General features: G+C 43.2%; 1 non-coding gene across 1 annotated transcript; it reads right to left on the bottom strand.

The window, feature by feature from the left end:
- Positions 1-10,699: 10,699 nt before the first annotated feature.
- TRNAK-CUU (transfer RNA lysine (anticodon CUU)) lies at positions 10,700-10,772 on the bottom strand. The gene has a single exon. It is a non-coding gene; the product is annotated as a tRNA-Lys (tRNA).
- Between the last annotated feature and the right edge of the window lie 441 nt (positions 10,773-11,213).

Below are 11,213 nucleotides of genomic sequence, written 5' to 3'. Positions count from 1 at the left end.
CTAGGGCTTTAGTAGGCACGGATATATAAGCTTTTTCTCCTTGACCATGATACAGGTCACAGAGTACAGAGGGATGCTTTGTGCTCTATGACTTCGAGACCAAAGGGATGCATTCAGACTGCCTGCTGTGGCACTCAGGTTCAAACGACTATTTCAGCTGCCAACTGTCTAAGGCTGCCAGATGCTGCATGAAGAATGAAGTAGACGTGAGCATAACTTACATAAACAAATATAGATACTTGAGATATGGCCTCTCTTTTTCCACTGGGAGCTGCCCTAAGGAGCCAACAGTGCTGTGTAGCTGAGGTTGTCTCCACGTATTGTTGTCTCTTCTTGACTGGAGACACATCTCTGACCATTGCAATCTCCGGTTCAGGATGCCTGCAGATAGCTACGGCAATATTGGTAAAGTCACTCCACCTCTCTATGCCTCAGCTGCCCCATCTACGTAACTCCTACTCAATCTACTTCGAGATGCAAATGTGAGACATGACTATTTAAAGATGAAAAGTATTATAGATCTTCAGACAGAAGGAGCTGAGGGAGTCCAACAGGACCATAATTATTATCACAAACTCAACACCTCATATTCAGTGATGAAAGTCTCTCGGAGGAGTAATGCAAACCTATTGCTGGAATTAATGCTCCCGCTCAAATTTGATAGTGTCCTTATACAGGATTTTCATTTGTATTCATAGAAAAACATAAATAAGTGCTCAGGCTGGCAAATCTATTTCCTCTGTAACTGACAGCATTCACAGTCACTTTATTGTATGAAATAATGTCTTGTTTTTTCCTCCCTTTATCTTGCTTGTGCCTGACCTTCCATTAAAAGTTGCTTGGAAACTGCTTAGAGAATAGTCGGTAGTGCTCCTTATTGATATCTTCCTTTTGTGATTTCTTTGCTATTTTATCTTTTTTTTTATTCCTTTCCAGAAGCTTTTTAAGCTAGAAGAAGATGAAAAGAAACCAGAGAATCAAAGCCTAATATTTTTCCTTTTAAAAGGAACGGGAAAACCATCCTCCCTATATACATTGACATGTTAAAGAAGAAAGAAATACTCTTCTAATAAATGCTCTGGCAGGTCTTTAACGTGTGTGTTATTATCAAGTGTTTTACACATTCTCTTTTGCACCTTGGTAATTAAAACAGGATATATAAAGTAAGTTGTGTCCCTAAATACACTTTGCTATTGTCATTGTATAGAAATGGTGGAAAATGGGCACCACTATGACACCATTTTATCAGAAAGGCTTTGTAAGTGTGGTTTGAGCTGTCTCCTAAAAGAAGACTGGAGAAGAAGTGGCTCAGAGGATCAGCCACTGGACAGCAGTGATCATGGTGGCTAGTGGGAATTTAAGCAGCGGGCTGAGGGAAGGGATGAATTCCTTCTTCTCTGATCTTGTGAGGCCACATCTGGATCTGGGGACTAGAAGCAGGGCAGCCCCAGGGTAGCCGTGGGCAACCTCAGCCTTGGGCACTGGGCACCTCCTGGGGACAGAATGGGATGTCATCCCTGGCTGCAGTGTCCCACAGCGTCATCTGGAAGGCTCTGCCTACAGTTTCCAGGAAGATGCTGGTCCTGAGCCCCAGCAGCCCAACTTCCAAGAGGGGCATCTGTGGCCAGTTTTACACTGTCTGCCAGTATAAAAGTGTTATACTCAGTCTGGAGCAAGTCGAGCAAAAGACTAGCAAAATGGCTAAAGGTGTGGAGTATCTAACATAAAAGGAAAGACTGAGGAACATGGGTTTTTCTGGCCTGGAGAAGATGAAACAAGAACGTGAATCTAAAACAGTCTTCTACCGGGGTATTTACAGGGGATTACAGAGATGAGAAAGCCAGAGATAGAAAGGAAAGGACAAGAGGCAACGGTTCCACGCTGCAGCAACAGAAGTGCTGACTGAGCATGAGGAAACATCTTTTATAACAAGCACTGAAATACGTGTCCAGAAAAGCTGGTGAATCTCCATCCTTGAAAATTTGGCTTGAGAGAGCCCTGAGAACTAACTTTGAAGCTAGCCCTGTCTTGAGCAGGGGACTAGACTGGATAACCTTTAGCCAACCCAAATTTATTCTATGAAGCTATGATTCTACGATGTCAGAGAAACATATTTACTGTAATAAATTAAATTCAGCCATACTTCTGAGTAGATGGTCTCTGGTGGGAAGACTGCCCATAAGTACGTTCAGAGTGACAAATCTGGAGAGTCATTTGAGAAGACCTGATTTTATACCACAGCGATGGATCTCACTGTTCTCTGCATGAGCGTTAAGCCTTCAGCTTTTGGCCATATGCTTGCCCAACACTTCTATACTGGACACTAAGTCTCACATTAGTACAAATACTAAAATGTCTCCGTATAGACAGGATGGTCTAAACAGCCTTTCTCCCACAAATGTTTTGTCTTTATTCATGTTGAACTACATCATTGCTCTAATGCAAGTTGGTGTTAGGACTTGTGACTATCATGGACAGTAGCGTGGTACTGCGTCTGGTTTTATTAAAATCCATGGTAAAACTCTTATTGTTTGGCTTAACAAGATTTCTACCTCTGTTCCCAAACTTCTCTGTTTAAATAATATAAATTGACTACAAAGGAAAAGCCCAATGAAAATATCTAAGCTTTATAAAAAAAAAGAGGAAGCATATATTCTTGAAGCTCTGTTACAGTTTTCTCTGTGAAAAAGTAGTGGTAATATAACTATAGGTAAATATAATTTCAAGGTATATTCATCAAAACCATGACATCTTAAAATTTTATTTATCATGTCCATATTTCCTCTTTTGTGGTTTAATCCATAAATTAAGTCATTTGCTAGGAGAAAGTGCAACATATGGCAAATTGTAGATAAGACTAATTTTTTCACACTTATACTTCTTAGAATCATAGATGTTGCTTTCTTGAAGGTTTATGACCAGTATACACTTTTTAATATGATGTATGTAGAAATAAGACAGTAATTTCACCAGGAAGAAGTCCTTCTGTGAGGGACTTTGCAAATATCACTTTGATCTGTGTAGAACTGGAGTCCTTAGATAATTTTTTTTGCTGCTTTTTACCAAATTCAACTCATTGAGTCCTCTATAAGTGCTTCTGAGCATGATCCTTTGCTGATCTCCGTCTGATCAGCTTGCAAGCTAAAGGTCATATCAATTCACAGATGTCAACATGCAGCTCTTATCTGTTTCAATCCAGAAATTCCAGGAAATTATCACATGGAGTTCTCTGCATGCCCTTCCAGAACCTATCATTCAGGCTAATCTTTAAGATAGTGGTTGGGGGTCAGATCTGCACATATTAAAGTGTTTATTTCCTGGGAGAGAAATACCCCAGCCCCTGACTCTGAGAGAATTGTAGTTATTTTCTAAGTCGCTCTAGTTTTGATTCTTCTATTTTCCTCAGATTTCCCTATAGCTGGCTGGGTTACCTCATAATTATTTTAATAAATGGGCACATTGCTGGCAAAATTCTTCTTCTCCAAAACATGATCCAACTCTGACTTGATTTTGGAGATAGATTTATACTTACAAAGACTGCAGTGATCTTGTTCTGAAAAAAGAGGCAGTAATGTTCTATTGGTTTTATGTGTTTACAGAATATCCTTTCACCTTTAAAATACTTCAAGTATTGTATTTTAGAGATACATTCTCTGAAGAAGGAATATACAAATCCTAGGTTCCTAGATTCCTACTTCTCTGTACACAATTGGCAGTATATTTTGTAATCACTTTTTTTTTTTGGTGAAAATAAATCAAACGTTATTGCAAATTAAAGGTGCTGACTGTTATGAGACTGGCAGGCTTTACGATTTTTTCTTAGTTCGGAAATGAATTTTTTTTATTTTCACTGCCTTATATACTCATTTTAAGTAGTTCTAAGTACATCCCACCTGGTTCACCGCTGTGGCTAAGCTCAGGTTGCCACAGAGACACAGACATGCCCTGCCAGAGACCTGGCAGGACAAACAACTGACATGAAGGTAAAGGACCTGTGTTAACAGAAGCCTCTGACCATCTCCCTTCTGGGGCAAAGTCTAAGGAAACACTGAAAAAATTTTTGTGGCTAGGCAGGTCTTGCTCCAGAGGGCATAGGGCTCATGCGCTGCCATGTATCCACCTCTTCCCATTCACTTCTTCAGACAGTTACACCACCTTTCTTCCCTGCTCATTTTCACCCAGGTGCCTTTGCCATGCACAGCCTCAGCTCTGGGCTCCCCTCAGGGCAGCGCGCTGGCTGGGCTGCTGTGAATCACGCGGCAGGTTTTGTGCAGCAGCTGTGTGGTTTGTTTCTTCATCAGCCCTGGGTGTCACCCCCTATAGCATTTCCCTTGCCCTTTCCATCACCCTTTACGTTTCACTGGGACTATCCCACCGTCCTCATCATAGACACAGCCTCAGAGGCTTTCCATGGACATGGCCCTGGATGCAGCAGTGCAGCGGTGGCCACGGCTGAGCCCTCACTGCCATTTAAGTGGTTCCTCGACTTGCTTATGCACTAGGGCACATGCTCCGAGGAGAGCAGGAGGGGCTTTGGGCTTGGATTGTCACCTGGCAGTTCGATGGCTTCTTTGATATCAGAGCACGAGAGTACAAAGAGTGGTCAGTAGTGGTCTCAACCCACCCTCATTTAAGGACCCTCTCTTTGTCATACACTGAAGCCAAATTAACCTACTGCTCTTTGGGAACCGTATTCTGTAACACACTCTAGAATCTCTAGCTTGCAGATGCATGGAACTGTGAGAACTGGAGATATGTTTCAGATCAGCTTCAGTTCAGATGCAGACTGATTCATGCCGGCTAAGCCCACGAAGGCTTCATCAACCCAAGGGAACAAGCTCTGTCCTTCAGGCCTTTTTTCTTGGCTTGTACAAGGTTCTTTGAACTCTAAATTCAGGTATTCCTCCTAATTAATGAGCATTTCACACTGTCTTCAAAAGCCATGGATTTTTATTAGCCAGCAAGTAAGTTGGCTCATTTTCTCCTCCGGGCACATATTTCCTCTGTCTCCTTAGCAGTTAATTGAGTAGGTGAAGAATAGTCTGTGCACTTTAACAGGCTGCGTAGGAAAGGTAATACCAGCCTGGTCACCAAGAGAACTTCACTGACATCAACCACTTAGCAAATCTGATCCCCCAAAGGGAGAGAGAAGCTGCATCAGTGCACCCTGTTACATGGAGTCCTGACGGCTCCTGTGCAGCTGGTGCCCTGAAAGCACAGCACACAGCCTTTCTTTGCTGTGGATACTTCAGCTCGCTTCTCCATTCAGATCTAGCTATGGAAGCTATTATAACAGAAGAAGAGAGAATACATTCCTGTTTCTTGTCAGCCAGATGTGGAAATATTCACCTTTGGAGATGTCCTGTGTCAACTCCACTGAAGTTGACGAGGTGGCTCTATCACAACTTAAAGACAGAAATCTGTGAATCAATGAGATACCCTTCCTCTTATTTGTTATTATCCCTAAGTTGTTGCACATTTCAACAGCACTCCAGGGCAAAAACAAGGGCAGGAGAAGTCTCTCAAAAGTTCTGTTGTTCTCAGCACAGTACTTAGGCAATACATATGTGGAAACAATGAATGCACCAACCTCCTCACTGCACAAACCAGGTAAAACACAGCACGTGGAATCAAATAGGCATTACATTTGTCCTGTAATGAAGACGTTGAAAACAGAGAGTGCTGGATATCCTCCAGATCATCTTAATATATGTTATTGGATCTTATTAAAGTATTGCTAGGGTAGAAACTTACTCTCATGCTTCCAATGAGGTGCTAAGTTCAGAGGAAACAAGCTGAAGAAAGCTTTCGGCAACATGCTGCTTTGAATTCTCTTGGCCTTGGAGCGTATTAAGGCGTTCTATGTATTATTATCCACCTACATATAACCAAATAGATATCAAGAGGTACTGAACTTGTTTCCAGAGCACTTACAGTAGCCTTTCACCTCCTAAGGTGTGTCCATTCATCAATAGCCACCAGAAAACATGGTTAGCGACGCCCACCAACACATCAGGGCACGACCTATGAACATCTACTGTTCCCACAGGCTCCCAATCTATACATATGTGGTCATGGAAACACTTTTATGTTCTCTCTCTCTTCTGAGCTGGAACACCTACAACCACAAAACTATGCTCTGCTTTGGAACAATGTAACTGTGGCCTTGCAAGGTTTGGCATTTTAAAGTACAAAATTGGTCTGACGTCATTGGTGTGCTTTCTACACCATTTTTGTCTCCAAAAAGATCTACTGTATAAGGAATGGAGGGTGACTTCGAAGCCTTCTTTCGCAAATTTTGGGTCAGAAGTTTTCCCATGATGGACACAGCCAAGAAAATATGTAAGACCTCTAATTAAACAAAATGTTTATGTCCTACTATTGCTGGTTGACTGAATTCTTAAATGTTTTGTTGGCTAAACTTGGAAATACTGAAAGCTATTCACAGGCTGAAGTGAGGAAACAATGCTGCTGTTCTATGGCCCAGATCCTACGAAGGTGTTTTTTTGATTTTCAAACTACTTTAGTCATGCAACTTGTCCCATAGAAATCAAGTATAGAATGGTTAGGGTTGGAAGGGACCTCAAAGATCATCTTAGTTCCAAAGTCATCCTAAACCTGATAGGGAGAGCAATGGGTAAAAAAGAAAGAACAATCCTGAATGATAGAAACTTAGTCAAGACCTTTCTTGATATGGTTGTTGTAGTTGAAAAGTAGTTGTTATACACAAGTAGGTGTCTTCTGCTCATCTTCATGAAAGTAACATGTTGCATAAATGTAGCCAGATTCAGGATCTTGGGTTATCAATCCTTCAGGAGAAAGGTAGGCTGTGTTCCGTTTGGGTTCAGCACTAATTACATTACCAACAACAGAAATTCAAACACAGCCACACTCTGCACCCAATGAAAAACAGCTAGGAAAGTTTCAGAGGACAACCACATTTTTGTGCGTAACCTCTCCATAATTCCCACGCTACCACTTTTCTGATGTATAATTAATTCAGCACCACAAGTTGCACAGTCTCAAACGGTCCTGTATATCACATGGTTTGCTTTTCTTTACATCTTCGTAACACTAGAGGGTTGAGAACTAAGACTGCGAGAGGAGCTCATGCATGGTCACTGACGGTTGAGTCAGTGAGAAGAGAAGTGCAGGGAAGGGAAGTAGAGACTCCAGAAGATAAATGGACTTCTTAAGGACAAGCAAGTCTCTGGGAGGCACAGGTGCGTCACTGAGCAGAATAAATTAGCAGTCACCCTGACGTCTTGTCATACTCTAAACCCAAGCAAGCACTACTGCCTTTTTGAGATGAGTGTAATCCTAGAGCGTCAGGATTTGATAGTTTGAATAACTTAAAAAATACTTCAGTGGACCATTCCTAATTTCCATATTATGCTGATCTGATGAAGACAGCTTTAAGGGTTATTAGATCAGTGTGAAAAGGACCATCTTGTTGTCCCCAAGGCAATCTCAGCCTGAACCTTTAGCTGACATACCCAACACGTTAGTACACCAAAAGCCAAGGAAGTTCTTGTGCTGCTGTCACTGGGGTGATCTCTTGCTTTGATTAAAATATTCGCTACTCTCACTCATGAATGGCAAATAGACGATCACCTTGGCAATGAACATCATTGTCTCAAGATTTGGAAAGGTGTGAGGTGATATATTTCTGAAGTTTATTAACAATATTGGTATTGTGAGTGCTTTCGATTAGGGGAAGAAAGGAAGAAAGCAAAACCTTGACATGGCAAGAAGCACTTACCTTCTGTGCTGACGAGTTATCTTTACTTCTTATTACTAATGGGCACAGAGCTCTTTCCCATTTGTTTTTCCTTGCCTCATTGTGCCTGAGCTTCCACTGAGCTCTCCTGCAGCCCCACCATTTCCTCTCCCCTCTGTGCGGCGCGTGCTCCAGTGCCTGGTGGGCTACTCCATCCCTGTCCCCTGCCTGCCCCAGGAGCTAGGAGCAGCTGTTGGGCCAGCGGCATGCCTCTCAAACCTCTGAACGCCTCCTCCCAGAACACAGCCACCCTGGCCAGGAGCCAGAAGCTGCTGTCACCACCAGGCCCAGAGGGGGAGGAGGCACATTCCCAGCTCGGCATGTCATCCAATTCGGGTGGGACGAGCAGAAGGGCGATGCCATAGGGGCAGGAGCTTGAGCCTCCACTCTGCCAGTGGTGGAGCAGCCCTTCTCCAGAGATGCTCCTCCCACTTCATTTATCTTCTCAATCCACTTGCCACATGGGTCTTTTCAAGGACCTGAATTATGACTGCTTCTTTTTTTTTGGTTGTTTAATGCAAATAATAGTTACAGCGAATTGTTCTTTTCTTGAAAGCCATAGCTGGAAATGGGCGTTGCATCACTGAAGGCTAGATAAGATAAACGGCCTAAGTTCAACATAACATTCCAAGACCTGGTCTTTCAAATCTGTGTACAGCCAGCTTGTGTGCATATATAGTCCTCGAAATACCCTATTAGGATCTCCTCCCTTGCCATCCCTAGAGTTAGTTCATGGAATTCCCTCACATCCAAAGAAAATTCAGACCAGAGAGGTGACAAACACCACCTAGCCTTACCCTGAACCAGTAAGGAAGAGATATTAGGAGAGAGAGCTGAACTCGATGGAAAAAATCGAAATGTTCAGCCTTTAGGGTGATCTTCAACTTCTCATACATTTTGTCTTCTTTTTTTCCTTACCAAAACAGAAGTGTGCATCTTTGTTGTCATCAGGTTCAAATTTCATATCTCATTGCAGGACCAATTAATTTTTGCCTGTTTTCAGCAGGAAATTACTTGGATGTATTTTCTTCCAAATTCAGATATCTTCCGCACCTGTTGATATTACCACCTAAAGCCTTTAAGGGTTTATGTGTGTGTGTTACATCCTGTATCTTGGAAATGAGCATCATGAAACTACAATCTGTCTGGATTGTCCTATCTGCCTATAAAATGTCAGCAGATGCAAGGATGGGCTGATAGATGTTTATAAGGCAGAAGAGCTCAAACATGTGTGGCCCCTACTCTTATTGCTGTTGTTGCTGCTGCCAACCAGAAAAAGGGACTTGGACTCCACAATGGCTGGCAGTTGCTAACAGGGCTGAGAGAGGAAGAGAAAAGAACTTGAAGATTGCCGAAAGGAGCTCAAGGAACATGCATACCAAGAGATTTGCCAAAGTACACGGGGCAGCACTACCAGTAGCTCTCTAACTCCAATAGATGGTTATCCATTTATTTTGAGATACAGTGTGGGAAGCACTGAATGGGTCTGGGACCTTATTATTGAAGTGTTCAGTCTGTATTGCAGAAAGAGCTGGGCAATGACTGCTCCCAGGCACTACCTCTTGTTATTCTGATTAACAGCTCCTTCGCTGAGACACTTTTCATTACTGTGGAGGAAGTGTGTTCAGGAACTGCAGAGAAGACAAATTGGTTTGGTAAATTCTTACAAGGTTTACTCTGTGTTGGCTGAAGATCACAGATTTTTTTTTTCTGAGGAGAAGATACCATCCTCTAGAAGGAAAGGTATCATCATACCCAAATCCAGGGTGAAAAATCCATATCATAAAGTGTACTGGGAAGACAAATCACATACAGAATTAGAACAGTCGACGTTATAAAACTTAGAGCAAATATCTCTGGAGTCTCACTCTTCCAATTCCAGTCAGCTCAACTTGAGATCTAATCAGTGGTCACCAAAAAAGAGATATGTAACCTCATTATTTCACAAAGTAAACAAATTTGTTTTGCAGCGTGCTCATCATTCCCAACTCAGTATTTCTCTCAGGAAACAATATTCATGATATTCAGAAGCACAGCTGTAAGGAAGTACAATCCATTTTCACATGAATCTAAAATCAAAAGTGAGAACGCGAGGTGGTGCATGCTTACAGGCAGCTCTGGTCAGCATCCTCTCTGCAACCTTCTCTTACTGATGAAGGGGCAAGAGCATCAACCATACGTCCTACCCAGTCATCAAAAGGAACGTAAAGATGCCCGCTGACTAGAAGAGAGAGAGAACAGTCTCTGTTAAAATACACCTTGCGAATCATTTAAAAAAAACAACGGGCTTCCACTTTGATGCAGTCTACTCATCCAGCTACAGATCCCACACCAACAGGACAACAGATTTTGCTTGTGCCACTGGAGACACAATACAGATGGGTGGTGTCGTGGGTTAGGCTGAGTCCGGCAACCAAACCCACGCAGCTCTCCCAGTCCAGTAAAATGGAGAGGAGAGAAAAATGTAATAAAAGAGCTGAGGATCGAGACAGGAACAGAGGAGCACCCACCAACCACGGTCCCGGGCAAAAGAGGCTTTTTCTTAATGCAAAACTATTTATTAACAGCTACCTACAAAGAGAAAAGCACACAAAACGGTTACTTGAGAGAATAACAAGAACACAGATTTTGCAAACAATATTGAACAAGAACAGGCTTTTTATAAACAATCCACCCCTGGTACCTTCACCAGTCACAACAAGCTGAGCTTTCCAAGGTCCTTCTGTTTTTCACCACTATGCAGCCCATGTTTTGCCCGTTACCTTTCCCAGTCTCCATCCTTATCTCGAATTCCTCAGTTACCTTCCCAGTCTCCATCCTTATCTCGAATTCCTCAGCCCCACGTTGGGGCAATTAAGACTGTCGTGGGCCGGCTATAGCCCAGCGGTTACTTCGCTGCAATGTTTCCTGCCTTCATGGCGCCCAACGTGGGGCACGAACCCACGACCCTGGGATTAAGAGTCCCATGCTCTACCGACTGAGCTAGCCGGGCTTTACCAGTCCTGGGCTTTTAAGGAGCTGTAGCCACTCGCTCTGGCGTGGGTCATGAACAAACTTTAAATGCGCTCCAGCGTGGTCGTCATACGACCTGAAATGTCTCCGTACAGACTCTGAATGCGTAAAATGCGTAAAATGCATAATGTGTCTCTACCTGTGCCCATGATTCACAATAGTCTCAGGCTTAGGCATCTCTTCCGACATGGGTCATCCACTGGTTGCGAGTGGGTCTCTGCTTGCTCCACCAAGGACTGTTAGAAAGGGGCCGCTCACAAGGGGGACTCAGCCGCGGCACACGTTGTTCCGTTCCATCTTCACTGACGTAAATAGGGCAATTCGCAGAGGCGCCGATTGGCTCAAGCCCCGAGGGGGACGGGAGTCCGGTCTGATGGGCAGCTTCTGCCACCCGACCTCCCCCCCCCCACTTCAAACCATA

The sequence above is a fragment of the Tauraco erythrolophus genome, chromosome 2 (genome assembly GCF_009769465.1).
Source record: "Tauraco erythrolophus isolate bTauEry1 chromosome 2, bTauEry1.pri, whole genome shotgun sequence".
Classification (NCBI taxonomy): Eukaryota; Metazoa; Chordata; class Aves; order Musophagiformes; family Musophagidae; genus Tauraco; species Tauraco erythrolophus.
The sequence above is the reverse complement of the archived record's forward strand: the minus strand, read 5'-3'. Positions and strand labels throughout refer to the sequence as shown.